This window comes from Balaenoptera physalus (genome assembly GCF_965194825.1).
Source record: "Balaenoptera physalus genome assembly, chromosome: X".
Lineage (NCBI taxonomy): Eukaryota > Metazoa > Chordata > Mammalia > Artiodactyla > Balaenopteridae > Balaenoptera > Balaenoptera physalus.
This window is the reverse complement of record NC_138903.1, coordinates 142,500,349-142,527,437: the sequence shown is the minus strand read 5'-3', so window position 1 is coordinate 142,527,437 and position 27,089 is coordinate 142,500,349.

The window sequence follows — 27,089 nt, the reverse complement described above, 5'->3', positions numbered from 1 at the left end:
GGGTATTGGTTAGGATTAGGGTACGTGTTAGGGTTAGGGTAGGGGTTAGGGTTAGGGTACGCGTTAGTGTTAGGGTAGTTATTAAACCTATCCCACTCTCTAGATACCCCTTAGCACGTAAAGGAATATTATTTGGAGGTCCAGCCATGGAGAAGAGTTAAGACACTAGGATAAGATAAGGACACACCCATTATAAAGAAATCACATTAGGATTCTCTTTTTAAGCTGTTCCTTAAAACACTAGTTCTTAGGAAATCTATTGGAGGCAGAAGCAGTCAAGGGTAGCCTAGGGTTAGGGTTAGGCTTAGGGTACGGCTTAGGGTACGGCTTAGGGTACGGGTTCGGGGAGGGCTTCGGGTACGGCGTAGGATATGGGTTAGGGTTAGTGTTAGGGTTAGTGTTAGGGTTAGGGCTCGGTTTAGGGTACGGGTTAGGATTCCGGTACATGTTAGGGTTAGGGTAGGGGTAGGGTTAGGGTACGCGTTAGGGTTAGGGTAGTTATTAAACCTATCCCACTCTCTAGATACACCTTAGCACGTAAAGGAATATTATTTGGGGGTCCAGCCATGGAGAAGAGTTTAGACACTAGGATAAGATAAGGAACACACCCATTATAAAGAAATCACATTAGGATTCTCTTTTTAAGCTGTTCCTTAAAACACTAGTGCTTAGGAAATCTATTGGAGGCAGAAGCAGTCAAGGGAAGCCTAGGGTTAGGGTTAGGCTTAGGGTACGGCTTAGGGTAAGGCTTAGGGTACGGGTTAGGGAGGGCTTTGGTACGGCGTAGGGTATGGGTTAGGGTTAGGGTTAGTGTTAGGGTTAGGGCTCGGTTTAGGGTATTGGTTAGGATTAGGGTACGAGTTAGGATTAGGGTAGGGGTTAGCGTTAGGGTACGCGATAGTGTTAGGGTAGTTATTAAACCTAACCCAGTCTCTAGATACCCCTTAGCACGTAAAGGAATATTATTTGGAGGTCCAGCCATGGAGAAGAGTTTAGACACTAGGATAAGATAAGGAACACACCCATTATAAAGAAATCACATTAGGATTCTCTTTTTAAGCTGTTCCTTAAAACACTAGTGCTTAGGAAATCTATTGGAGGCAGAAGCATTCAAGGGTAGCCTAGGGTTAGGGTTAGGCATAGGGTTAGGCTTAGGGTACGGCTTAGGGTACGGGTTCGGGGAGGGGTTCGGGAACGGCGTAGGGTATGGGTTAGGGTTAGGGTTAGTGTTAGGGTTAGGGCTCGGTTTAGAGTACGGGTTAGGATTAGGGTACATGTTAGGGTTAGGGTAGGTGTTAGGGTTAAGTTACGCGTTAGGGTTAGGGTAGTTATTAAACCTATCCCACTCTCTAGATACACCTTAGCACGTAAAGGAATATTATTTGGGGGTCCAGCCATGGAGAAGAGTTTAGACACTAGGATAAGATAAGGAACACACCCATTATAAAGAAATCACATTAGGATTCTCTTTTTAAGCTGTTCCTTAAAACACTAGTGCTTAGGAAATCTATTGGAGGCAGAAGCAGTCAAGGGTAGCCTAGGGTTAGGGTTAGGCTTAGGGTACGGCTTAGGGTACGGCTTAGGGTACGGGTTCGGGGAGGGCTTCGGGTACGGCGTAGGGTATGGGTTAGAGATAGGGTTAGGGTTAGTGTTAGGGTTAGGGCTCGGTTTAGGGTATTGGTTAGGATTAGGGTACGTGTTAGTGTTAGGGTAGGGGTTAGGGTTAGGGTACGCGTTAGAGTTAGGGTAGTTATTAAACCTATCCCACTCTCTAGATACCCCTTAGCACGTAAAGGAATATTATTTGGAGGTCCAGCCATGGAGAAGAGTTTAGACACTAGGATAAGATAAGGAACACACCCAATATAAAGAAATCACATTAGGATTCTCTTTTTAAGTTGTTCCTTAAAACACTAGTGCTTAGGAAATCTATTGGAGGCAGAAGCAGTCAAGGGTAGCCTAGGTTTAGGGTTAGGCTTAGGGTACGGCTTAGGGTACGGCTTAGGGTACGGGTTCGGGGAGGGCTTCGGGTACGGCGTAGGGTATGGGTTAGGGTTAGGGTTAGGGTTAGTGTTAGGGTTAGGGCTCGGTTTAGGGTATTGGTTAGGATTAGGGTACGTGTTAGGGTTAGGGTAGGGTTTAGGGTTAGGGTACGCGTTAGTGTTAGGGTAGTTATTAAACCTATCCCAGTCTCTAGATACCCCTTAGCACGTATAGGAATATTATTTGGAGGTCCAGCCATGGAGAAGAATTTAGACTCTAGGATAAGATAAGGAACACACCCATTATAAAGAAATCACATTAGGATTCTCTTTTTAACCTGTTCCTTAAAACACTAGTGCTTAGGAAATCTATTGGAGGCAGAAGCAGTCAAGGGTAGCCTAGGGTTAGGGTTAGGCTTAGGGTACGGCTTAGGGTACGGCTTAGGGTACGGGTTCGGGGAGGGCTTCGGGTACGGCGTAGGGTATGGGTTAGGGTTAGGGTTAGTGTTAGGGTTAGGACTCGGTTTAGGGTATTGGTTAGGAAGAGGGTACGTGTTAGGGTTAGGGTAGGGAATAGGGTTAGGGTACGCGTTAGTGTTAGGGTAGTTATTAAACCTATCCCACTCTCTAGATACCCCTTAGCACGTAAAGGAATATTATTTGGATGTCCAGCCATGGAGAAGAGTTTAGACACTAGGATAAGATAAGGAACACACCCATTATAAAGAAATCACATTAGGATTCTCTTTTTAAGCTGTTCCTTAAAACACTAGTGCTTAGGAAATCTATTGGAGGCAGAAGCAGTCAAGGGTAGCCTAGGGTTAGGGTTAGGCTTAGGGTACGGCTTAGGGTACGGCTTAGGGTACGGGTTCGGGGAGGGCTTCGGGTAAGGCGTAGGGTATGGGTTAGGGTTAGGGTTAGGGTTAGTGTTAGGGTTAGGGCTCGGTTTAGGGTACGGGTTAGGATTCGGGTACATGTTAGGTTTAGGGTAGGGGTAGGGTTAGGGTACGCGTTAGGGTTAGGGTAGTTATTAAACCTATCCCACTCTCTAGATACACCTTAGCACGTAAAGGAATATTATTTGGGGGTCCAGCCATGGAGAAGAGTTTAGACACTAGGATAAGATAAGGAACACACCCATTATAAAGAAATCACATTAGGATTCTCTTTTTAAGCTGTTCCTTAAAACACTAGTGCTTAGGAAATCTATTGGAGGCAGAAGCAGTCAAGGGTAACCAAGGGTTAGGGTTAGGCTTGGGGTTAGGCTTAGGGTACGGCTTAGGGTACGGGTTCGGGGAGGGGTTCGGGTACGGCGTAGGGTATGGGTTAGGGTTAGGGTTAGGGTTAGTGTTAGGGTTAGGGCTCGGTTTAGGGTATTGGTTAGGATTAGGGTACGTGTTAGGGTTAGGGTAGGGGTTAGGGTTAGGGTACGCGTTAGTGTTAGGGTAGTTATTAAACCTATCCCACTCTCTAGATACCCCTTAGCACGTAAAGGAATATTATTTGGAGGTCCAGCCATGGAGAAGAGTTAAGACACTAGGATAAGATAAGGACACACCCATTATAAAGAAATCACATTAGGATTCTCTTTTTAAGCTGTTCCTTAAAACTCTAGTGCTTAGGAAATCTATTGGAGGCAGAAGCATTCAAGAGTAGCCTAGGGTTAGGGTTAGGCTTAGGGTACGGCTTAGGGTACGGCTTAGGGTACGGGTTCGGGGAAGGGTTCGGGAACGGCGTAGGGTATGGGATAGGGTTAGGGTTAGGGTTAGTGTTAGGGTTAGGGCTCGGTTTAGGGTACGGGTTAGGATTAGGGTACATGTTAGGGTTAGGGTAGGGGTTAGGGTTAGGGTACGCGTTAGGGTTAGGGTAGTTATTAAACCTATCCCACTCTCTAGATACCCCTTAGCACGTAAAGGAATATTATTTGGAGTTCCAGCCATGGAGAAGAGTTTAGACACTAGGATAAGATAAGGAACACACCCATTATAAAGAAATCACATTAGGATTCTCTTTTTAAGCTGTTCCTTAAAACACTAGTGCTTAGGAAATCTATTGGAGGCAGAAGCAGTCAAGGGTAGCCTAGGGTTAGGGTTAGGCTTAGGGTACGGCTTAGGGTACGGCTTAGGGTACGGGTTCGGGGAGGGTTTCGGGTACGGCGTAGGATATGGGTTAGGGTTAGGGTTAGGGTTAGTGTTAGGGTCAGGGCTCGGTTTAGGGTATTGGTTAGGATTAGGGTACGTGTTAGGGTTAGGGTAGGGGTTAGGGTTAGGGTACGCGTTAATGTTAGGGTAGTTATTAAACCTATCCCACTCTCTAGATACCCCTTAGCTCGTAAAGGAATATTATTTGGAGGTCCAGCCATGGAGAAGAGTTTAGACACTAGGATAAGATAAGGAACACACCCATTATAAAGAAATCACATTAGGATTCTCTTTTTAAGCTGTTCCTTAAAACACTAGTGCTTAGGAAATCTATTGGAGGCAGAAGCAGTCAAGGGTAGCCTAGGGTTAGGGTACGGCTTAGGGTACGGCTTAGGGTACGGGTTCGGGGAGGGCTTCGGGTACGGCGTAGGGTATGGGTTAGGGTTAGGGTTAGGGTTAGTGTTAGGGTTAGGGCTCGGTTTAGGGTATTGTTTAGGATTAGGGTACGTGTTAGGGTTAGGGGAGGGGTTAGGGTTAGGGTACGCGTTAGTGTTAGGGTAGTTATTAAACCTATCCCACTCTCTAGATACCCCTTAGCACGTAAAGGAATATTATTTGGAGGTCCAGCCATGGAGAAGAGTTTAGACACTAGGATAAGATAAGGAACACACCCATTATAAAGAAATCACATTAGGATTCTCTTTTTAAGCTGTTCCTTAAAACACTAGTGCTTAGGAAATCTATTGGAGGCAGAAGCATTCAAGGGTAGCCTAGGGTTAGGGTTAGGCTTAGGGTTAGGCTTAGGGTACGGCTTAGGGTACGGGTTCGGGGAAGGGTTCGGGAACGGCGTAGTGTATGGGTTAGGGTTAGGGTTAGGGTTAGTGTTAGGGTTAGGGATCGGTTTAGGGTACGGGTTAGGATTAGGGTACATGTTAGGGTTAGGGTAGGGGTTAGGGTTAGGGTACGCGTTAGGGTTAGGGTAGTAATTAAACCTATCCCACTCTCTAGATACACCTTAGCACGTAAAGGAATATTATTTGGGGGTCCAGCCATGGAGAAGAGTTTAGACACTAGGATAAGATAAGGAACACACCCATTATAAAGAAATCACATTAGGATTCTCTTTTTAAGCTGTTCCTTAAAACACTAGTGCTTAGGAAATCTATTGGAGGCAGAAGCAGTCAAGGGTAGCCTAGTGTTAGGGTTATGCTTAGGGTACGGCTTAGGGTAAGGCTTAGGGTACGGGTTCGGGGAGGGCTTCTGGTACGGCGTAGGGTATGGGTTAGGGTTAGGGTTAGTGTTAGGTTTAGGGCTCGGTTTAGGGTATTGGTTAGGATTAGGGTATGTGTTAGGGTTAGGGTAGGGGTTAGAGTTAGGGTACGCGTTAGTGTTAGGGTGGTTATTAAACATAACCCACTCTCTAGATACCCCTTAGCACGTAAAGGAATATTATTTGGAGATCCAGCCATGGAGAAGAGTTTAGACACTAGGATAAGATAAGGAACACACCCATTATAAAGAAATCACATTAGGTTTCTCTTTTTAAGCTGTTCCTTAAAACACTAGTGCTTAGGAAATCTATTGGAGGCAGAAGCAGTCAAGGGTAGCCGAGGGTTAGGGTTAGGCTTGGTGTTAGGCTTAGGGTACGGCTTAGGGTACGGGTTCGGGGAGGGGTTCGGGTACGGCGTAGGGTATGGGTTAGGGTTAGGGTTAGGGTTAGTGTTAGGGTTAGGGCTCCGTTTAGGGTACGTGTTAGGAGTAGGGTACATGTTAGGGTTAGGGTAGGGGTTAGGGTTAGGGTACGCGTTAGGGTTAGGGTACTTATTAAACCTATCCCACTCTCTAGATACACCTTAGCACGTAAAGGAATATTATTTGGGGGTCCAGCAATGGAGAAGAGTTTAGACACTAGGATAAGATAAGGAACACACCCATTATAAAGAAATCACAATAGGATTCTCTTTTTAAGCTGTTCCTTAAAACACTAGTGCTTAGGAAATCTATTGGAGGCAGAAGCAGTCAAGGGTAGCCTAGGGTTAGGGTACGGCTTAGGGTACGGCTTAGGGTACGGCTTAGGGTACGGTTTCGGGGAGGGCTTCGGGTAAGGCGTAGGGTATTGGTTAGGGTTAGGGTTAGGGTTAGTGTTAGGGTTAGGGCTCGGTTTAGGGTATTGGTTAGGATTAGGGTACGTGTTAGGGTTAGGGTAGGGTTTAGGGTTAGGGTACACGTTAGTGTTAGGGTAGTTATTAAACCTATCCCAGTCTCTAGATACCCCTTAGCACGTATAGGAATATTATTTGGAGGTCCAGCCATGGAGAAGAGTTTAGACACTAGGATAAGATAAGGAACACACCCATTATAAAGAAATCACATTAGGATTCTCTTTTTAAGCTGTTCCTTAAAACACTAGTGCTTAGGAAATCTATTGGAGGCAGAAGCTGTCAAGGGTAGCCTAGGGTTAGGGTTAGGCTTAGGGTACGGCTTAGGTTACAGCTTAGGGTACGGGTTCGGGGAGGGCTTCGGGTACGGCGTAGGGTATGGGTTAGGGTTAGGGTTAGTGTTAGGGTTAGGGCTCGGTTTAGGGTATTGGTTAGGAAGAGGGTACGTGTTAGGGTTAGGGTAGGGGTTAGGGTTAGGGTACGCGTTAGGGTTAGGGTAGTTATTAAACCTATCCCACTCTCTAGATACACCTTAGCACGTAAAGGAATATTATTTGGGGGTCCAGCCATGGAGAAGAGTTTAGACACTAGGATAAGATAAGGAACACACCCATTATAAAGAAATCACATTAGGATTCTCTTTTTAAGCTGTTCCTTAAAACACTAGTGCTTAGGAAATCTATTGGAGGCAGAAGCAGTCAAGGGTAGCCTAGGGTTAGGGTTAGGCTTAGGGTACGGCTTAGGGTACGGCTTAGGGTACGGGTTCGGGGAGGGCTTCGGGTACGGCGTAGGGTATGGGTTAGAGATAGGGTTAGGGTTAGTGTTAGGGTTAGGGCTCGGTTTAGGGTATTGGTTAGGATTAGGGTACGTGTTAGTGTTAGGGTAGGGGTTAGGGTTAGGGTACGCGTTAGAGTTAGGGTAGTTATTAAACCTATCCCACTCTCTAGATACCCCTTAGCACGTAAAGGAATATTATTTGGAGGTCCAGCCATGGAGAAGAGTTTAGACACTAGGATAAGATAAGGAACACACCCAATATAAAGAAATCACATTAGGATTCTCTTTTTAAGTTGTTCCTTAAAACACTAGTGCTTAGGAAATCTATTGGAGGCAGAAGCAGTCAAGGGTAGCCTAGGTTTAGGGTTAGGCTTAGGGTACGGCTTAGGGTACGGCTTAGGGTACGGGTTCGGGGAGGGCTTCGGGTACGGCGTAGGGTATGGGTTAGGGTTAGTGTTAGGGTTAGTGTTAGGGTTAGGGCTCGGTTTAGGGTATTGGTTAGGATTAGGGTACGTGTTAGGGTTAGGGTAGGGTTTAGGGTTAGGGTACGCGTTAGTGTTAGGGTAGTTATTAAACCTATCCCAGTCTCTAGATACCCCTTAGCACGTATAGGAATATTATTTGGAGGTCCAGCCATGGAGAAGAATTTAGACTCTAGGATAAGATAAGGAACACACCCATTATAAAGAAATCACATTAGGATTCTCTTTTTAAGCTGTTCCTTAAAACACTAGTGCTTAGGAAATCTATTGGAGGCAGAAGCAGTCAAGGGTAGCCTAGGGTTAGGGTTAGGCTTAGGGTACGGCTTAGGGTACGGCTTAGGGTACGGGTTCGGGGAGGGCTTCGGGTACGGCGTAGGGTATGGGTTAGGGTTAGGGTTAGTGTTAGGGTTAGGACTCGGTTTAGGGTATTGGTTAGGAAGAGGGTACGTGTTAGGGTTAGGGTAGGGGTTAGGGTTAGGGTACGCGTTAGTGTTAGGGTAGTTATTAAACCTATCCCACTCTCTAGATACCCCTTAGCACGTAAAGGAATATTATTTGGATGTCCAGCCATGGAGAAGAGTTTAGACACTAGGATAAGATAAGGAACACACCCATTATAAAGAAATCACATTAGGATTCTCTTTTTAAGCTGTTCCTTAAAACACTAGTGCTTAGGAAATCTATTGGAGGCAGAAGCAGTCAAGGGTAGCCTAGGGTTAGGGTTAGGCTTAGGGTACGGCTTAGGGTACGGCTTAGGGTACGGGTTCGGGGAGGGCTTCGGGTATGGCGTAGGGTATGGGTTAGGGTTAGGGTTAGGGTTAGTGTTAGGGTTAGGGCTCGGTTTAGGGTACGGGTTAGGATTCGGGTACATGTTAGGTTTAGGGTAGGGGTAGGGTTAGGGTACGCGTTAGGGTTAGGGTAGTTATTAAACCTATCCCACTCTCTAGATACACCTTAGCACGTAAAGGAATATTATTTGGGGGTCCAGCCATGGAGAAGAGTTTAGACACTAGGATAAGATAAGGAACACACCCATTATAAAGAAATCACATTAGGATTCTCTTTTTAAGCTGTTCCTTAAAACACTAGTGCTTAGGAAATCTATTGGAGGCAGAAGCAGTCAAGGGTAACCAAGGGTTAGGGTTAGGCTTGGGGTTAGGCTTAGGGTACGGCTTAGGGTACGGGTTCGGGGAGGGGTTCGGGTACGGCGTAGGGTATGGGTTAGGGTTAGGGTTAGGGTTAGTGTTAGGGTTAGGGCTCGGTTTAGGGTATTGGTTAGGATTAGGGTACGTGTTAGGGTTAGGGTAGGGGTTAGGGTTAGGGTACGCGTTAGTGTTAGGGTAGTTATTAAACCTATCCCACTCTCTAGATACCCCTTAGCACGTAAAGGAATATTATTTGGAGGTCCAGCCATGGAGAAGAGTTAAGACACTAGGATAAGATAAGGACACACCCATTATAAAGAAATCACATTAGGATTCTCTTTTTAAGCTGTTCCTTAAAACTCTAGTGCTTAGGAAATCTATTGGAGGCAGAAGCATTCAAGAGTAGCCTAGGGTTAGGGTTAGGCTTAGGGTACGGCTTAGGGTACGGCTTAGGGTACGGGTTCGGGGAAGGGTTCGGGAACGGCGTAGGGTATGGGATAGGGTTAGGGTTAGGGTTAGTGTTAGGGTTAGGGCTCGGTTTAGGGTACGGGTTAGGATTAGGGTACATGTTAGGGTTAGGGTAGCGGTTAGGGTTAGGGTACGCGTTAGGGTTAGGGTAGTTATTAAACCTATCCCACTCTCTAGATACCCCTTAGCACGTAAAGGAATATTATTTGGAGTTCCAGCCATGGAGAAGAGTTTAGACACTAGGATAAGATAAGGAACACACCCATTATAAAGAAATCACATTAGGATTCTCTTTTTAAGCTGTTCCTTAAAACACTAGTGCTTAGGAAATCTATTGGAGGCAGAAGCAGTCAAGGGTAGCCTAGGGTTAGGGTTAGGCTTAGGGTACGGCTTAGGGTACGGCTTAGGGTACGGGTTCGGGGAGGGTTTCGGGTACGGCGTAGGATATGGGTTAGGGTTAGGGTTAGGGTTAGTGTTAGGGTCAGGGCTCGGTTTAGGGTATTGGTTAGGATTAGGGTACGTGTTAGGGTTAGGGTAGGGGTTAGGGTTAGGGTACGCGTTAGTGTTAGGGTAGTTATTAAACCTATCCCACTCTCTAGATACCCCTTAGCTCGTAAAGGAATATTATTTGGAGGTCCAGCCATGGAGAAGAGTTTAGACACTAGGATAAGATAAGGAACACACCCATTATAAAGAAATCACATTAGGATTCTCTTTTTAAGCTGTTCCTTAAAACACTAGTGCTTAGGAAATCTATTGGAGGCAGAAGCAGTCAAGGGTAGCCTAGGGTTAGGGTACGGCTTAGGGTACGGCTTAGGGTACGGGTTCGGGGAGGGCTTCGGGTACGGCGTAGGGTATGGGTTAGGGTTAGGGTTAGGGTTAGTGTTAGGGTTAGGGCTCGGTTTAGGGTATTGTTTAGGATTAGGGTATGTGTTAGGGTTAGGGGAGGGGTTAGGGTTAGGGTACGCGTTAGTGTTAGGGTAGTTATTAAACCTATCCCACTCTCTAGATACCCCTTAGCACGTAAAGGAATATTATTTGGAGGTCCAGCCATGGAGAAGAGTTTAGACACTAGGATAAGATAAGGAACACACCCATTATAAAGAAATCACATTAGGATTCTCTTTTTAAGCTGTTCCTTAAAACACTAGTGCTTAGGAAATCTATTGGAGGCAGAAGCATTCAAGGGTAGCCTAGGGTTAGGGTTAGGCTTAGGGTTAGGCTTAGGGTACGGCTTAGGGTACGGGTTCGGGGAAGGGTTCGGGAACGGCGTAGTGTATGGGTTAGGGTTAGGGTTAGGGTTAGTGTTAGGGTTAGGGATCGGTTTAGGGTACGGGTTAGGATTAGGGTACATGTTAGGGTTAGGGTAGGTGTTAGGGTTAGGGTACGCGTTAGGGTTAGGGTAGTAATTAAACCTATCCCACTCTCTAGATACACCTTAGCACGTAAAGGAATATTATTTGGGGGTCCAGCCATGGAGAAGAGTTTAGACACTAGGATAAGATAAGGAACACACCCATTATAAAGAAATCACATTAGGATTCTCTTTTTAAGCTGTTCCTTAAAACACTAGTGCTTAGGAAATCTATTGGAGGCAGAAGCAGTCAAGGGTAGCCTAGTGTTAGGGTTATGCTTAGGGTACGGCTTAGGGTAAGGCTTAGGGTACGGGTTCGGGGAGGGCTTCTGGTACGGCGTAGGGTATGGGTTAGGGTTAGGGTTAGTGTTAGGGTTAGGGCTCGGTTTAGGGTATTGGTTAGGATTAGGGTATGTGTTAGGGTTAGGGTAGGGGTTAGAGTTAGGGTACGCGTTAGTGTTAGGGTAGTTATTAAACATAACCCACTCTCTAGATACCCCTTAGCACGTAAAGGAATATTATTTGGAGATCCAGCCATGGAGAAGAGTTTAGACACTAGGATAAGATAAGGAACACACCCATTATAAAGAAATCACATTAGGATTCTCTTTTTAAGCTGTTCCTTAAAACACTAGTGCTTAGGAAATCTATTGGAGGCAGAAGCAGTCAAGGGTAGCCGAGGATTAGGGTTAGGCTTGGTGTTAGGCTTAGGGTACGGCTTAAGGTACGGGTTCGGGGAGGGGTTCGGGTAAGTCGTAGGGTATGGGTTAGGGTTAGGGTTAGGGTTAGTGTTAGGGTTAGGGCTCGGTTTAGGGTACGGGTTAGGATTCGGGTACATGTTAGGTTTAGGGTAGGGGTAGGGTTAGGGTACGCGTTAGGGTTAGGGTAGTTATTAAACCTATCCCACTCTCTAGATACACCTTAGCACGTAAAGGAATATTATTTGGGGGTCCAGCCATGGAGAAGAGTTTAGACACTAGGATAAGATAAGGAACACACCCATTATAAAGAAATCACATTAGGATTCTCTTTTTAAGCTGTTCCTTAAAACACTAGTGCTTAGGAAATCTATTGGAGGCAGAAGCAGTCAAGGGTAGCCGAGGATTAGGGTTAGGCTTGGTGTTAGGCTTAGGGTACGGCTTAGGGTACGGGTTCGGGGAGGGGTTCGGGTACGGCGTAGGGTATGGGTTAGGGTTAGGGTTAGGGTTAGTGTTAGGGTTAGGGCTCGGTTTAGGGTATTGGTTAGGATTAGGGTACGTGTTAGGGTTAGGGTAGGGGTTAGGGTTAGGGTACGCGTTAGTGTTAGGGTAGTTATTAAACCTATCCCACTCTCTAGATACCCCTTAGCACGTAAAGGAATATTATTTGGAGGTCCAGCCATGGAGAAGAGTTAAGACACTAGGATAAGATAAGGACACACCCATTATAAAGAAATCACATTAGGATTCTCTTTTTAAGCTGTTCCTTAAAACTCTAGTGCTTAGGAAATCTATTGGAGGCAGAAGCATTCAAGAGTAGCCTAGGGTTAGGGTTAGGCTTAGGGTACGGCTTAGGGTACGGCTTAGGGTACGGGTTCGGGGAAGGGTTCGGGAACGGCGTAGGGTATGGGATAGGGTTAGGGTTAGGGTTAGTGTTAGGGTTAGGGCTCGGTTTAGGGTACGGGTTAGGATTAGGGTACATGTTAGGGTTAGGGTAGGGGTTAGGGTTAGGGTACGCGTTAGGGTTAGGGTAGTTATTAAACCTATCCCACTCTCTAGATACCCCTTAGCACGTAAAGGAATATTATTTGGAGTTCCAGCCATGGAGAAGAGTTTAGACACTAGGATAAGATAAGGAACACACCCATTATAAAGAAATCACATTAGGATTCTCTTTTTAAGCTGTTCCTTAAAACACTAGTGCTTAGGAAATCTATTGGAGGCAGAAGCAGTCAAGGGTAGCCTAGGGTTAGGGTACGGCTTAGGGTACGGCTTAGGGTACGGGTTCGGGGAGGGCTTCGGGTACGGCGTAGGGTATGGGTTAGGGTTAGGGTTAGGGTTAGTGTTAGGGTTAGGGCTCGGTTTAGGGTATTGGTTAGGATTAGGGTACGTGTTAGTGTTAGGGTAGGGGTTAGGGTTAGGGTACGCGTTAGAGTTAGGGTAGTTATTAAACCTATCCCACTCTCTAGATACCCCTTAGCACGTAAAGGAATATTATTTGGAGGTCCAGCCATGGAGAAGAGTTTAGACACTAGGATAAGATAAGGAACACACCCAATATAAAGAAATCACATTAGGATTCTCTTTTTAAGTTGTTCCTTAAAACACTAGTGCTTAGGAAATCTATTGGAGGCAGAAGCAGTCAAGGGTAGCCTAGGTTTAGGGTTAGGCTTAGGGTACGGCTTAGGGTACGGCTTAGGGTACGGGTTCGGGGAGGGCTTCGGGTACGGCGTAGGGTATGGGTTAGGGTTAGTGTTAGGGTTAGTGTTAGGGTTAGGGCTCGGTTTAGGGTATTGGTTAGGATTAGGGTACGTGTTAGGGTTAGGGTAGGGTTTAGGGTTAGGGTACGCGTTAGTGTTAGGGTAGTTATTAAACCTATCCCAGTCTCTAGATACCCCTTAGCACGTATAGGAATATTATTTGGAGGTCCAGCCATGGAGAAGAATTTAGACTCTAGGATAAGATAAGGAACACACCCATTATAAAGAAATCACATTAGGATTCTCTTTTTAAGCTGTTCCTTAAAACACTAGTGCTTAGGAAATCTATTGGAGGCAGAAGCAGTCAAGGGTAGCCTAGGGTTAGGGTTAGGCTTAGGGTACGGCTTAGGGTACGGCTTAGGGTACGGGTTCGGGGAGGGCTTCGGGTACGGCGTAGGGTATGGGTTAGGGTTAGGGTTAGTGTTAGGGTTAGGACTCGGTTTAGGGTATTGGTTAGGAAGAGGGTACGTGTTAGGGTTAGGGTAGGGGTTAGGGTTAGGGTACGCGTTAGTGTTAGGGTAGTTATTAAACCTATCCCACTCTCTAGATACCCCTTAGCACGTAAAGGAATATTATTTGGATGTCCAGCCATGGAGAAGAGTTTAGACACTAGGATAAGATAAGGAACACACCCATTATAAAGAAATCACATTAGGATTCTCTTTTTAAGCTGTTCCTTAAAACACTAGTGCTTAGGAAATCTATTGGAGGCAGAAGCAGTCAAGGGTAGCCTAGGGTTAGGGTTAGGCTTAGGGTACGGCTTAGGGTACGGCTTAGGGTACGGGTTCGGGGAGGGCTTCGGGTATGGCGTAGGGTATGGGTTAGGGTTAGGGTTAGGGTTAGTGTTAGGGTTAGGGCTCGGTTTAGGGTACGGGTTAGGATTCGGGTACATGTTAGGTTTAGGGTAGGGGTAGGGTTAGGGTACGCGTTAGGGTTAGGGTAGTTATTAAACCTATCCCACTCTCTAGATACACCTTAGCACGTAAAGGAATATTATTTGGGGGTCCAGCCAAGGAGAAGAGTTTAGACACTAGGATAAGATAAGGAACACACCCATTATAAAGAAATCACATTAGGATTCTCTTTTTAAGCTGTTCCTTAAAACACTAGTGCTTAGGAAATCTATTGGAGGCAGAAGCAGTCAAGGGTAACCAAGGGTTAGGGTTAGGCTTGGGGTTAGGCTTAGGGTACGGCTTAGGGTACGGGTTCGGGGAGGGGTTCGGGTACGGCGTAGGGTATGGGTTAGGGTTAGGGTTAGGGTTAGTGTTAGGGTTAGGGCTCGGTTTAGGGTATTGGTTAGGATTAGGGTACGTGTTAGGGTTAGGGTAGGGGTTAGGGTTAGGGTACGCGTTAGTGTTAGGGTAGTTATTAAACCTATCCCACTCTCTAGATACCCCTTAGCACGTAAAGGAATATTATTTGGAGGTCCAGCCATGGAGAAGAGTTAAGACACTAGGATAAGATAAGGACACACCCATTATAAAGAAATCACATTAGGATTCTCTTTTTAAGCTGTTCCTTAAAACTCTAGTGCTTAGGAAATCTATTGGAGGCAGAAGCATTCAAGAGTAGCCTAGGGTTAGGGTTAGGCTTAGGGTACGGCTTAGGGTACGGCTTAGGGTACGGGTTCGGGGAAGGGTTCGGGAACGGCGTAGGGTATGGGATAGGGTTAGGGTTAGGGTTAGTGTTAGGGTTAGGGCTCGGTTTAGGGTACGGGTTAGGATTAGGGTACATGTTAGGGTTAGGGTAGCGGTTAGGGTTAGGGTACGCGTTAGGGTTAGGGTAGTTATTAAACCTATCCCACTCTCTAGATACCCCTTAGCACGTAAAGGAATATTATTTGGAGTTCCAGCCATGGAGAAGAGTTTAGACACTAGGATAAGATAAGGAACACACCCATTATAAAGAAATCACATTAGGATTCTCTTTTTAAGCTGTTCCTTAAAACACTAGTGCTTAGGAAATCTATTGGAGGCAGAAGCAGTCAAGGGTAGCCTAGGGTTAGGGTTAGGCTTAGGGTACGGCTTAGGGTACGGCTTAGGGTACGGGTTCGGGGAGGGTTTCGGGTACGGCGTAGGATATGGGTTAGGGTTAGGGTTAGGGTTAGTGTTAGGGTCAGGGCTCGGTTTAGGGTATTGGTTAGGATTAGGGTACGTGTTAGGGTTAGGGTAGGGGTTAGGGTTAGGGTACGCGTTAGTGTTAGGGTAGTTATTAAACCTATCCCACTCTCTAGATACCCCTTAGCTCGTAAAGGAATATTATTTGGAGGTCCAGCCATGGAGAAGAGTTTAGACACTAGGATAAGATAAGGAACACACCCATTATAAAGAAATCACATTAGGATTCTCTTTTTAAGCTGTTCCTTAAAACACTAGTGCTTAGGAAATCTATTGGAGGCAGAAGCAGTCAAGGGTAGCCTAGGGTTAGGGTACGGCTTAGGGTACGGCTTAGGGTACGGGTTCGGGGAGGGCTTCGGGTACGGCGTAGGGTATGGGTTAGGGTTAGGGTTAGGGTTAGTGTTAGGGTTAGGGCTCGGTTTAGGGTATTGTTTAGGATTAGGGTACGTGTTAGGTTTAGGGGAGGGGTTAGGGTTAGGGTACGCGTTAGTGTTAGGGTAGTTATTAAACCTATCCCACTCTCTAGATACCCCTTAGCACGTAAAGGAATATTATTTGGAGGTCCAGCCATGGAGAAGAGTTTAGACACTAGGATAAGATAAGGAACACACCCATTATAAAGAAATCACATTAGGATTCTCTTTTTAAGCTGTTCCTTAAAACACTAGTGCTTAGGAAATCTATTGGAGGCAGAAGCATTCAAGGGTAGCCTAGGGTTAGGGTTAGGCTTAGGGTTAGGCTTAGGGTACGGCTTAGGGTACGGGTTCGGGGAAGGGTTCGGGAACGGCGTAGTGTATGGGTTAGGGTTAGGGTTAGGGTTAGTGTTAGGGTTAGGGATCGGTTTAGGGTACGGGTTAGGATTAGGGTACATGTTAGGGTTAGGGTAGGTGTTAGGGTTAGGGTACGCGTTAGGGTTAGGGTAGTAATTAAACCTATCCCACTCTCTAGATACACCTTAGCACGTAAAGGAATATTATTTGGGGGTCCAGCCATGGAGAAGAGTTTAGACACTAGGATAAGATAAGGAACACACCCATTATAAAGAAATCACATTAGGATTCTCTTTTTAAGCTGTTCCTTAAAACACTAGTGCTTAGGAAATCTATTGGAGGCAGAAGCAGTCAAGGGTAGCCTAGTGTTAGGGTTATGCTTAGGGTACGGCTTAGGGTAAGGCTTAGGGTACGGGTTCGGGGAGGGCTTCTGGTACGGCGTAGGGTATGGGTTAGGGTTAGGGTTAGTGTTAGGGTTAGGGCTCGGTTTAGGGTATTGGTTAGGATTAGGGTATGTGTTAGGGTTAGGGTAGGGGTTAGATTTAGGGTACGCGTTAGTGTTAGGGTAGTTATTAAACATAACCCACTCTCTAGATACCCCTTAGCACGTAAAGGAATATTATTTGGAGATCCAGCCATGGAGAAGAGTTTAGACACTAGGATAAGATAAGGAACACACCCATTATAAAGAAATCACATTAGGATTCTCTTTTTAAGCTGTTCCTTAAAACACTAGTGCTTAGGAAATCTATTGGAGGCAGAAGCAGTCAAGGGTAGCCGAGGATTAGGGTTAGGCTTGGTGTTAGGCTTAGGGTACGGCTTAAGGTACGGGTTCGGGGAGGGGTTCGGGTAAGTCGTAGGGTATGGGTTAGGGTTAGGGTTAGGGTTAGTGTTAGGGTTAGGGCTCGGTTTAGGGTACGGGTTAGGATTCGGGTACATGTTAGGTTTAGGGTAGGGGTAGGGTTAGGGTACGCGTTAGGGTTAGGGTAGTTATTAAACCTATCCCACTCTCTAGATACACCTTAGCACGTAAAGGAATATTATTTGGGGGTCCAGCCATGGAGAAGAGTTTAGACACTAGGATAAGATAAGGAACACACCCATTATAAAGAAATCACATTAGGATTCTCTTTTTAAGCTGTTCCTTAAAACACTAGTGCTTAGGAAATCTATTGGAGGCAGAAGCAGTCAAGGGTAGCCGAGGATTAGGGTTAGGCTTGGTGTTAGGCTTAGGGTACGGCTTAGGGTACGGGTTCGGGGAGGGGTTCGGGTACGGCGTAGGGTATGGGTTAGGGTTAGGGTTAGGGTTAGTGTTAGGGTTAGGGCTCGGTTTAGGGTATTGGTTAGGATTAGGGTACGTGTTAGGGTTAGGGTAGGGGTTAGGGTTAGGGTACGCGTTAGTGTTAGGGTAGTTATTAAACCTATCCCACTCTCTAGATACCCCTTAGCACGTAAAGGAATATTATTTGGAGGTCCAGCCATGGAGAAGAGTTAAGACACTAGGATAAGATAAGGACACACCCATTATAAAGAAATCACATTAGGATTCTCTTTTTAAGCTGTTCCTTAAAACTCTAGTGCTTAGGAAATCTATTGGAGGCAGAAGCATTCAAGAGTAGCCTAGGGTTAGGGTTAGGCTTAGGGTACGGCTTAGGGTACGGCTTAGGGTACGGGTTCGGGGAAGGGTTCGGGAACGGCGTAGGGTATGGGATAGGGTTAGGGTTAGGGTTAGTGTTAGGGTTAGGGCTCGGTTTAGGGTACGGGTTAGGATTAGGGTACATGTTAGGGTTAGGGTAGGGGTTAGGGTTAGGGTACGCGTTAGGGTTAGGGTAGTTATTAAACCTATCCCACTCTCTAGATACCCCTTAGCACGTAAAGGAATATTATTTGGAGTTCCAGCCATGGAGAAGAGTTTAGACACTAGGATAAGATAAGGAACACACCCATTATAAAGAAATCACATTAGGATTCTCTTTTTAAGCTGTTCCTTAAAACACTAGTGCTTAGGAAATCTATTGGAGGCAGAAGCAGTCAAGGGTAGCCTAGGGTTAGGGTACGGCTTAGGGTACGGCTTAGGGTACGGGTTCGGGGAGGGCTTCGGGTACGGCGTAGGGTATGGGTTAGGGTTAGGGTTAGGGTTAGTGTTAGGGTTAGGGCTCGGTTTAGGGTATTGTTTAGGATTAGGGTACGTGTTAGGGTTAGGGGAGGGGTTAGGGTTAGGGTACGCGTTAGTGTTAGGGTAGTTATTAAACCTATCCCACTCTCTAGATACCCCTTAGCACGTAAAGGAATATTATTTGGAGGTCCAGCCATGGAGAAGAGTTTAGACACTAGGATAAGATAAGGAACACACCCATTATAAAGAAATCACATTAGGATTCTCTTTTTAAGCTGTTCCTTAAAACACTAGTGCTTAGGAAATCTATTGGAGGCAGAAGCATTCAAGGGTAGCCTAGGGTTAGGGTTAGGCTTAGGGTTAGGCTTAGGGTACGGCTTAGGGTACGGGTTCGGGGAAGGGTTCGGGAACGGCGTAGTGTATGGGTTAGGGTTAGGGTTAGGGTTAGTGTTAGGGTTAGGGATCGGTTTAGGGTACGGGTTAGGATTAGGGTACATGTTAGGGTTAGGGTAGGGGTTAGGGTTAGGGTACGCGTTAGGGTTAGGGTAGTAATTAAACCTATCCCACTCTCTAGATACACCTTAGCACGTAAAGGAATATTATTTGGGGGTCCAGCCATGGAGAAGAGTTTAGACACTAGGATAAGATAAGGAACACACCCATTATAAAGAAATCACATTAGGATTCTCTTTTTAAGCTGTTCCTTAAAACACTAGTGCTTAGGAAATCTATTGGAGGCAGAAGCAGTCAAGGGTAGCCTAGTGTTAGGGTTATGCTTAGGGTACGGCTTAGGGTAAGGCTTAGGGTACGGGTTCGGGGAGGGCTTCTGGTACGGCGTAGGGTATGGGTTAGGGTTAGGGTTAGTGTTAGGGTTAGGGCTCGGTTTAGGGTATTGGTTAGGATTAGGGTATGTGTTAGGGTTAGGGTAGGGGTTAGAGTTAGGGTACGCGTTAGTGTTAGGGTAGTTATTAAACATAACCCACTCTCTAGATACCCCTTAGCACGTAAAAGAATATTATTTGGAGATCCAGCCATGGAGAAGAGTTTAGACACTAGGATAAGATAAGGAACACACCCATTATAAAGAAATCACATTAGGATTCTCTTTTTAAGCTGTTCCTTAAAACACTAGTGCTTAGGAAATCTATTGGAGGCAGAAGCAGTCAAGGGTAGCCGAGGATTAGGGTTAGGCTTGGTGTTAGGCTTAGGGTACGGCTTAGGGTACGGGTTCGGGGAGGGGTTCGGGTACGGCGTAGGGTATGGGTTAGGGTTAGGGTTAGGGTTAGTGTTAGGGTTAGGGCTCGGTTTAGGGTACGGGTTAGGATTCGGGTACATGTTAGGTTTAGGGTAGGGGTAGGGTTAGGGTACGCGTTAGGGTTAGGGTAGTTATTAAACCTATCCCACTCTCTAGATACACCTTAGCACGTAAAGGAATATTATTTGGGGGTCCAGCCATGGAGAAGAGTTTAGACACTAGGATAAGATAAGGAACACACCCATTATAAAGAAATCACATTAGGATTCTCTTTTTAAGCTGTTCCTTAAAACACTAGTGCTTAGGAAATCTATTGGAGGCAGAAGCAGTCAAGGGTAACCAAGGGTTAGGGTTAGGCTTGGGGTTAGGCTTAGGGTACGGCTTAGGGTACGGGTTCGGGGAGGGGTTCGGGTACGGCGTAGGGTATGGGTTAGGGTTAGGGTTAGGGTTAGTGTTAGTGTTAGGGCTCGGTTTAGGGTATTGGTTAGGATTAGGGTACGTGTTAGGGTTAGGGTAGGGGTTAGGGTTAGGGTACGCGTTAGTGTTAGGGTAGTTATTAAACCTATCCCACTCTCTAGATACCCCTTAGCACGTAAAGGAATATTATTTGGAGGTCCAGCCATGGAGAAGAGTTAAGACACTAGGATAAGATAAGGACACACCCATTATAAAGAAATCACATTAGGATTCTCTTTTTAAGCTGTTCCTTAAAACTCTAGTGCTTAGGAAATCTATTGGAGGCAGAAGCATTCAAGAGTAGCCTAGGGTTAGGGTTAGGCTTAGGGTACGGCTTAGGGTACGGCTTAGGGTACGGGTTCGGGGAAGGGTTCGGGAACGGCGTAGGGTATGGGATAGGGTTAGGGTTAGGGTTAGTGTTAGGGTTAGGGCTCGGTTTAGGGTACGGGTTAGGATTAGGGTACATGTTAGGGTTAGGGTAGGGGTTAGGGTTAGGGTACGCGTTAGGGTTAGGGTAGTTATTAAACCTATCCCACTCTCTAGATACCCCTTAGCACGTAAAGGAATATTATTTGGAGTTCCAGCCATGGAGAAGAGTTTAGACACTAGGATAAGATAAGGAACACACCCATTATAAAGAAATCACATTAGGATTCTCTTTTTAAGCTGTTCCTTAAAACACTAGTGCTTAGGAAATCTATTGGAGGCAGAAGCAGTCAAGGGTAGCCTAGGGTTAGGTTTAGGCTTAGGGTACGGCTTAGGGTACGGCTTAGGGTACGGGTTCGGGGAGGGTTTCGGGTACGGCGTAGGATATGGGTTAGGGTTAGGGTTAGGGTTAGTGTTAGGGTTAGGGCTCGGTTTAGGGTATTGGTTAGGATTAGGGTACGTGTTAGGGTTAGGGTAGGGGTTAGGGTTAGGGTACGCGTTAGTGTTAGGGTAGTTATTAAACCTATCCCACTCTCTAGATACCCCTTAGCTCGTAAAGGAATATTATTTGGAGGTCCAGCCATGGAGAAGAGTTTAGACACTAGGATAAGATAAGGAACACACCCATTATAAAGAAATCATATTAGGATTCTCTTTTTAAGCTGTTCCTTAAAACACTAATGCTTAGGAAATCTATTGGAGGCAGAAGCAGTCAAGGGTAGCCTAGGGTTAGGGTACGGCTTAGGGTACGGCTTAGGGTACGGGTTCGGGGAGGGCTTCGGGTACGGCGTAGGGTATGGGTTAGGGTTAGGGTTAGGGTTAGTGTTAGGGTTAGGGCTCGGTTTAGGGTAGTGGTTTGGATTAGGGTACGTGTTAGGGTTAGGGTAGGGGTTAGGGTTAGGGTACGCGTTAGTGTTAGGGTAGTTATTAAACCTATCCCACTCTCTAGATACCCCTTAGCACGTAAAGGAATATTATTTGGAGGTCCAGCCATGGAGAAGAGTTTAGACACTAGGATAAGATAAGGAACACACCCATTATAAAGAAATCACATTAGGATTCTCTTTTTAAGCTGTTCCTTAAAACACTAGTGCTTAGGAAATCTATTGGAGGCAGAAGCATTCAAGGGTAGCCTAGGGTTAGGGTTAGGCTTAGGGTTAGGCTTAGGGTACGGCTTAGGGTACGGGTTCGGGGAAGGGTTCGGGAACGGCGTAGTGTATGGGTTAGGGTTAGGGTTAGGGTTAGTGTTAGGGTTAGGGATCGGTTTAGGGTAAGGGTTAGGATTAGGGTACATGTTAGGGTTAGGGTAGGGGTTAGGGTTAGGGTACGCGTTAGGGTTAGGGTAGTAATTAAACCTATCCCACTCTCTAGATACACCTTAGCACGTAAAGGAATATTATTTGGGGGTCCAGCCATGGAGAAGAGTTTAGACACTAGGATAAGATAAGGAACACACCCATTATAAAGAAATCACATTAGGATTCTCTTTTTAAGCTGTTCCTTAAAACACTAGTGCTTAGGAAATCTATTGGAGGCAGAAGCAGTCAAGGGTAGCCTAGTGTTAGGGTTATGCTTAGGGTACGGCTTAGGGTAAGGCTTAGGGTACGGGTTCGGGGAGGGCTTCTGGTACGGCGTAGGGTATGGGTTAGGGTTAGGGTTAGTGTTAGGGTTAGGGCTCGGTTTAGGGTATTGGTTAGGATTAGGGTATGTGTTAGGGTTAGGGTAGGGGTTAGAGTTAGGGTACGCGTTAGTGTTAGGGTAGTTATTAAACATAACCCACTCTCTAGATACCCCTTAGCACGTAAAGGAATATTATTTGGAGATCCAGCCATGGAGAAGAGTTTAGACACTAGGATAAGATAAGGAACACACCCATTATAAAGAAATCACATTAGGTTTCTCTTTTTAAGCTGTTCCTTAAAACACTAGTGCTTAGGAAATCTATTGGAGGCAGAAGCAGTCAAGGGTAGCCTAGGGTTAGGGGTAGGCTTAGGGTACGGCTTGGGGTACGGCTTAGGGTACGGGTTCGGGGAGGGCTTCGGGTACGGCGTAGGGTATGGGTTAGGGTTAGGGTTAGGGTTAGTGTTAGGGTTAGGGCTCCGTTTAGGGTACGTGTTAGGAGTAGGGTACATGTTAGGGTTAGGGTAGGGGTTAGGGTTAGGGTACGCGTTAGGGTTAGGGTACTTATTAAACCTATCCCACTCTCTAGATACACCTTAGCACGTAAAGGAATATTATTTGGGGGTCCAGCCATGGAGAAGAGTTTAGACACTAGGATAAGATAAGGAACACACCCATTATAAAGAAATCACAATAGGATTCTCTTTTTAAGCTGTTCCTTAAAACACTAGTGCTTAGGAAATCTATTGGAGGCAGAAGCAGTCAAGGGTAGCCTAGGGTTAGGGTACGGCTTAGGGTACGGCTTAGGGTACGGCTTAGGGTACGGGTTCGGGGAGGGCTTCGGGTAAGGCGTAGGGTATTGGTTAGGGTTAGGGTTAGGGTTAGTGTTAGGGTTAGGGCTCGGTTTAGGGTATTGGTTAGGATTAGGGTACGTGTTAGGGTTAGGGTAGGGTTTAGGGTTAGGGTACGCGTTAGTGTTAGGGTAGTTATTAAACCTATCCCAGTCTCTAGATACCCCTTAGCACGTATAGGAATATTATTTGGAGGTCCAGCCATGGAGAAGAGTTTAGACACTAGGATAAGATAAGGAACACACCCATTATAAAGAAATCACATTAGGATTCTCTTTTTAAGCTGTTCCTTAAAACACTAGTGCTTAGGAAATCTATTGGAGGCAGAAGCTGTCAAGGGTAGCCTAGGGTTAGGGTTAGGCTTAGGGTACGGCTTAGGTTACGGCTTAGGGTACAGGTTCGGGGAGGGCTTCGGGTACGGCGTAGGGTATGGGTTAGGGTTAGGGTTAGTGTTAGGGTTAGGGCTCGGTTTAGGGTATTGGTTAGGAAGAGGGTACGTGTTAGGGTTAGGGTAGGGGTTAGGGTTAAGGTACGCGTTAGTGTTAGGGTAGTTATTAAACCTATCCCACTCTCTAGATACCCCTTAGCACGTAAAGAAATATTATTTGGAGGTCCAGCCATGGAGAAGAGTTTAGACACTAGGATAAGATAAGGAACACACCCATTATAAAGAAATCACATTAGGATTCTCTTTTTAAGCTGTTCCTTAAAACACTAGTGCTTAGGAAATCTATTGGAGGCAGAAGCAGTCAAGGGTAGCCTAGGGTTAGGGTTAGGCTTAGGGTACGGCTTAGGGTACGGCTTAGGGTACGGGTTCGGGGAGGGTTTCGGGTACGGCGTAGGATATGGCTTAGGGTTAGGGTTAGGGTTAGTGTTAGGGTTAGGGCTCGGTTTAGGGTATTGGTTAGGATTAGGGTACGTGTTAGGATTAGGGTAGGGGTTAGCGTTAGGGTACGCGATAGTGTTAGGGTAGTTATTAAACCTAACCCAGTCTCTAGATACCCCTTAGCACGTAAAGGAATATTATTTGGAGGTCCAGCCATGGAGAAGAGTTTAGACACTAGGATAAGATAAGGAACACACCCATTATAAAGAAATCACATTAGGATTCTCTTTTTAAGCTGTTCCTTAAAACACTAGTGCTTAGGAAATCTATTGGAGGCAGAAGCATTCAAGGGTAGCCTAGGGTTAGGGTTAGGCATAGGGTTAGGCTTAGGGTACGGCTTAGGGTACGGTTTCGGGGAGGGGTTCGGGAACGGCGTAGGGTATGGGTTAGGGTTAGGGTTAGTGTTAGGGTTAGGGCTCGGTTTAGGGTACGGGTTAGGATTAGGGTACATGTTAGGGTTAGGGTAGGTGTTAGGGTTAGGGTACGCGTTAGGGTTAGGGTAGTTATTAAACCTATCCCACTCTCTAGATACACCTTAGCACGTAAAGGAATATTATTTGGGGGTCCAGCCATGGAGAAGAGTTTAGACACTAGGATAAGATAAGGAACACACCCATTATAAAGAAATCACATTAGGATTCTCTTTTTAAGCTGTTCCTTAAAACACTAGTGCTTAGGAAATCTATTGGAGGCAGAAGCAGTCAAGGGTAGCCTAGGGTTAGGGTTAGGCTTAGGGTACGGCTTAGGGTACGGCTTAGGGTACGGGTTCGGGGAGGGCTTCGGGTACGGCGTAGGGTATGGGTTAGAGATAGTGTTAGGGTTAGTGTTAGGGTTAGGGCTCGGTTTAGGGTATTGGTTAGGATTAGGGTACGTGTTAGTGTAAGGGTAGGGGTTAGGGTTAGGGTACGCGTTAGAGTTAGGGTAGTTATTAAACCTATCCCACTCTCTAGATACCCCTTAGCACGTAAAGGAATATTATTTGGAGGTCCAGCCATGGAGAAGAGTTTAGACACTAGGATAAGATAAGGAACACACCCAATATAAAGAAATCACATTAGGATTCTCTGTTTAAGTTGTTCCTTAAAACACTAGTGCTTAGGAAATCTATTGGAGGCAGAAGCAGTCAAGGGTAGCCTAGGTTTAGGGTTAGGCTTAGGGTACGGCTTAGGGTACGGGTTCGGGGAGGGCTTCGGTTACGGCGTAGGGTATGGGTTAGGGTTAGGGTTAGGGTTAGTGTTAGGGTTAGGGCTCGGTTTAGGGTATTGGTTAGGATTAGGGTACGTGTTAGGGTTAGGGTAGGGTTTAGGGTTAGGGTACGCGTTAGTGTTAGGGTAGTTATTAAACCTATCCCAGTCTCTAGATACCCCTTAGCACGTATAGGAATATTATTTGGAGGTCCAGCCATGGAGAAGAATTTGGACTCTAGGATAAGATAAGGAACACACCCATTATAAAGAAATCACATTAGGATTCTCTTTTTAAGCTGTTCCTTAAAACACTAGTGCTTAGGAAATCTATTGGAGGCAGAAGCAGTCAAGGGTAGCCTAGGGTTAGGGTTAGGCTTAGGGTACGGCTTAGGGTACGGCTTAGGGTACGGGTTCGGGGAGGGCTTCGGGTACGGCATAGGGTATGGGTTAGAGTTAGGGTTAGTGTTAGGGTTAGGGCTCGGTTTAGGGTATTGTTTAGGAAGAGGGTACGTGTTAGGGTTAGGGTAGGGGTTAGGGTTAGGGTACGCGTTAGTGTTAGGGTAGTTATTAAACCTATCCCACTCTCTAGATACCCCTTAGCACGTAAAGGAATATTATTTGGATGTCCAGCCATGGAGAAGAGTTTAGACACTAGGATAAGATAAGGAACACACCCATTATAAAGAAATCACATTAGGATTCTCTTTTTAAGCTGTTCCTTAAAACACTAGTGCTTAGGAAATCTATTGGAGGCAGAAGAAGTCAAGGGTAGCCTAGGGTTAGGGTTAGGCTTGGTGTTAGGCTTAGGGTAGGGCTTAGGGTACGGGTTCGGGGAGGGGTTCGGGTACGGCGTAGGGTATGGGTTAGGGTTAGGGTTAGGGTTAGTGTTAGGGTTAGGGCTCCGTTTAGGGTACGTGTTAGGAGTAGGGTACATGTTAGGGTTAGGGTAGGGGTAGGGTTAGGGTACGCGTTAGGGTTAGGGTAGTTATTAAACCTATCCCACTCTCTAGATACACCTTAGCACGTAAAGGAATATTATTTGGGGGTCCTGCCATGGAGAAGAGTTTAGACACTAGGATAAGATAAGGAACACACCCATTATAAAGAAATCACATTAGGATTCTCTTTTTAAGCTGTTCCTTAAAACACTAGTGCTTAGGAAATCTATTGGAGGCAGAAGCAGTCAAGGGTAACCAAGGGTTAGGGTTAGGCTTGGGGTTAGGCTTAGGGTACGGTTTCGGGGAGGGGTTCGGGTACGGCGTAGGGTATGGGTTAGGGTTAGGGTTAGGGTTAGTGTTAGGGTTAGGGCTCGGTTTAGGGTATTGGTTAGGATTAGGGTACGTGTTAGGGTTAGGGTAGGGGTTAGGGTTAGGGTACGCGTTAGTGTTAGGGTAGTTATTAAACCTATCCCACTCTCTAGATACCCCTTAGCACGTAAAGGAATATTATTTGGAGGTCCAGCCATGGAGAAGAGTTTAGACACTAGGATAAGATAAGGACACACCCATTATAAAGAAATCACATTAGGATTCTCTTTTTAAGCTGTTCCTTAAAACTCTAGTGCTTAGGAAATCTATTGGAGGCAGAAGCATTCAAGAGTAGCCTAGGGTTAGGGTTAGGCTTAGGGTACGGCTTAGGGTACGGCTTAGGGTACGGGTTCGGGGAAGGGTTCGGGAACGGCGTAGGGTATGGGATAGGGTTAGGGTTAGGGTTAGTGTTAGGGTTAGGGCTCGGTTTAGGGTACGGGTTAGGATTAGGGTACATGTTAGGGTTAGGGTAGGGGTTAGGGTTAGGGTACGCGTTAGGGTTAGGGTAGTTATTAAACCTATCCCACTCTCTAGATACCCCTTAGCACGTAAAGGAATATTATTTGGAGTTCCAGCCATGGAGAAGAGTTTAGACACTAGGATAAGATAAGGAACACACCCATTATAAAGAAATCACATTAGGATTCTCTTTTTAAGCTGTTCCTTAAAACACTAGTGCTTAGGAAATCTATTGGAGGCAGAAGCAGTCAAGGGTAGCCTAGGGTTAGGGTTAGGCTTAGGGTACGGCTTAGGGTACGGCTTAGGGTACGGGTTCGGGGAGGGCTTCGGGTACGGCGTAGGGTATGGGTTAGGGTTAGGGTTAGGGTTAGTGTTAGGTTTAGGGCTCGGTTTAGGGTATTGTTTAGGATTAGGGTACGTGTTAGGGTTAGGGTAGGGGTTAGGGTTAGGGTACGCGTTAGTGTTAGGGTAGTTATTAAACCTATCCCACTCTCTAGATACCCCTTAGCACGTAAAGGAATATTATTTGGAGGTCCAGCCATGGAGAAGAGTTTAGACACTAGGATAAGATAAGGAACACACCCATTATAAAGAAATCACATTAGGATTCTCTTTTTAAGCTGTTCCTTAAAACACTAGTGCTTAGGAAATCTATTGGAGGCAGAAGCATTCA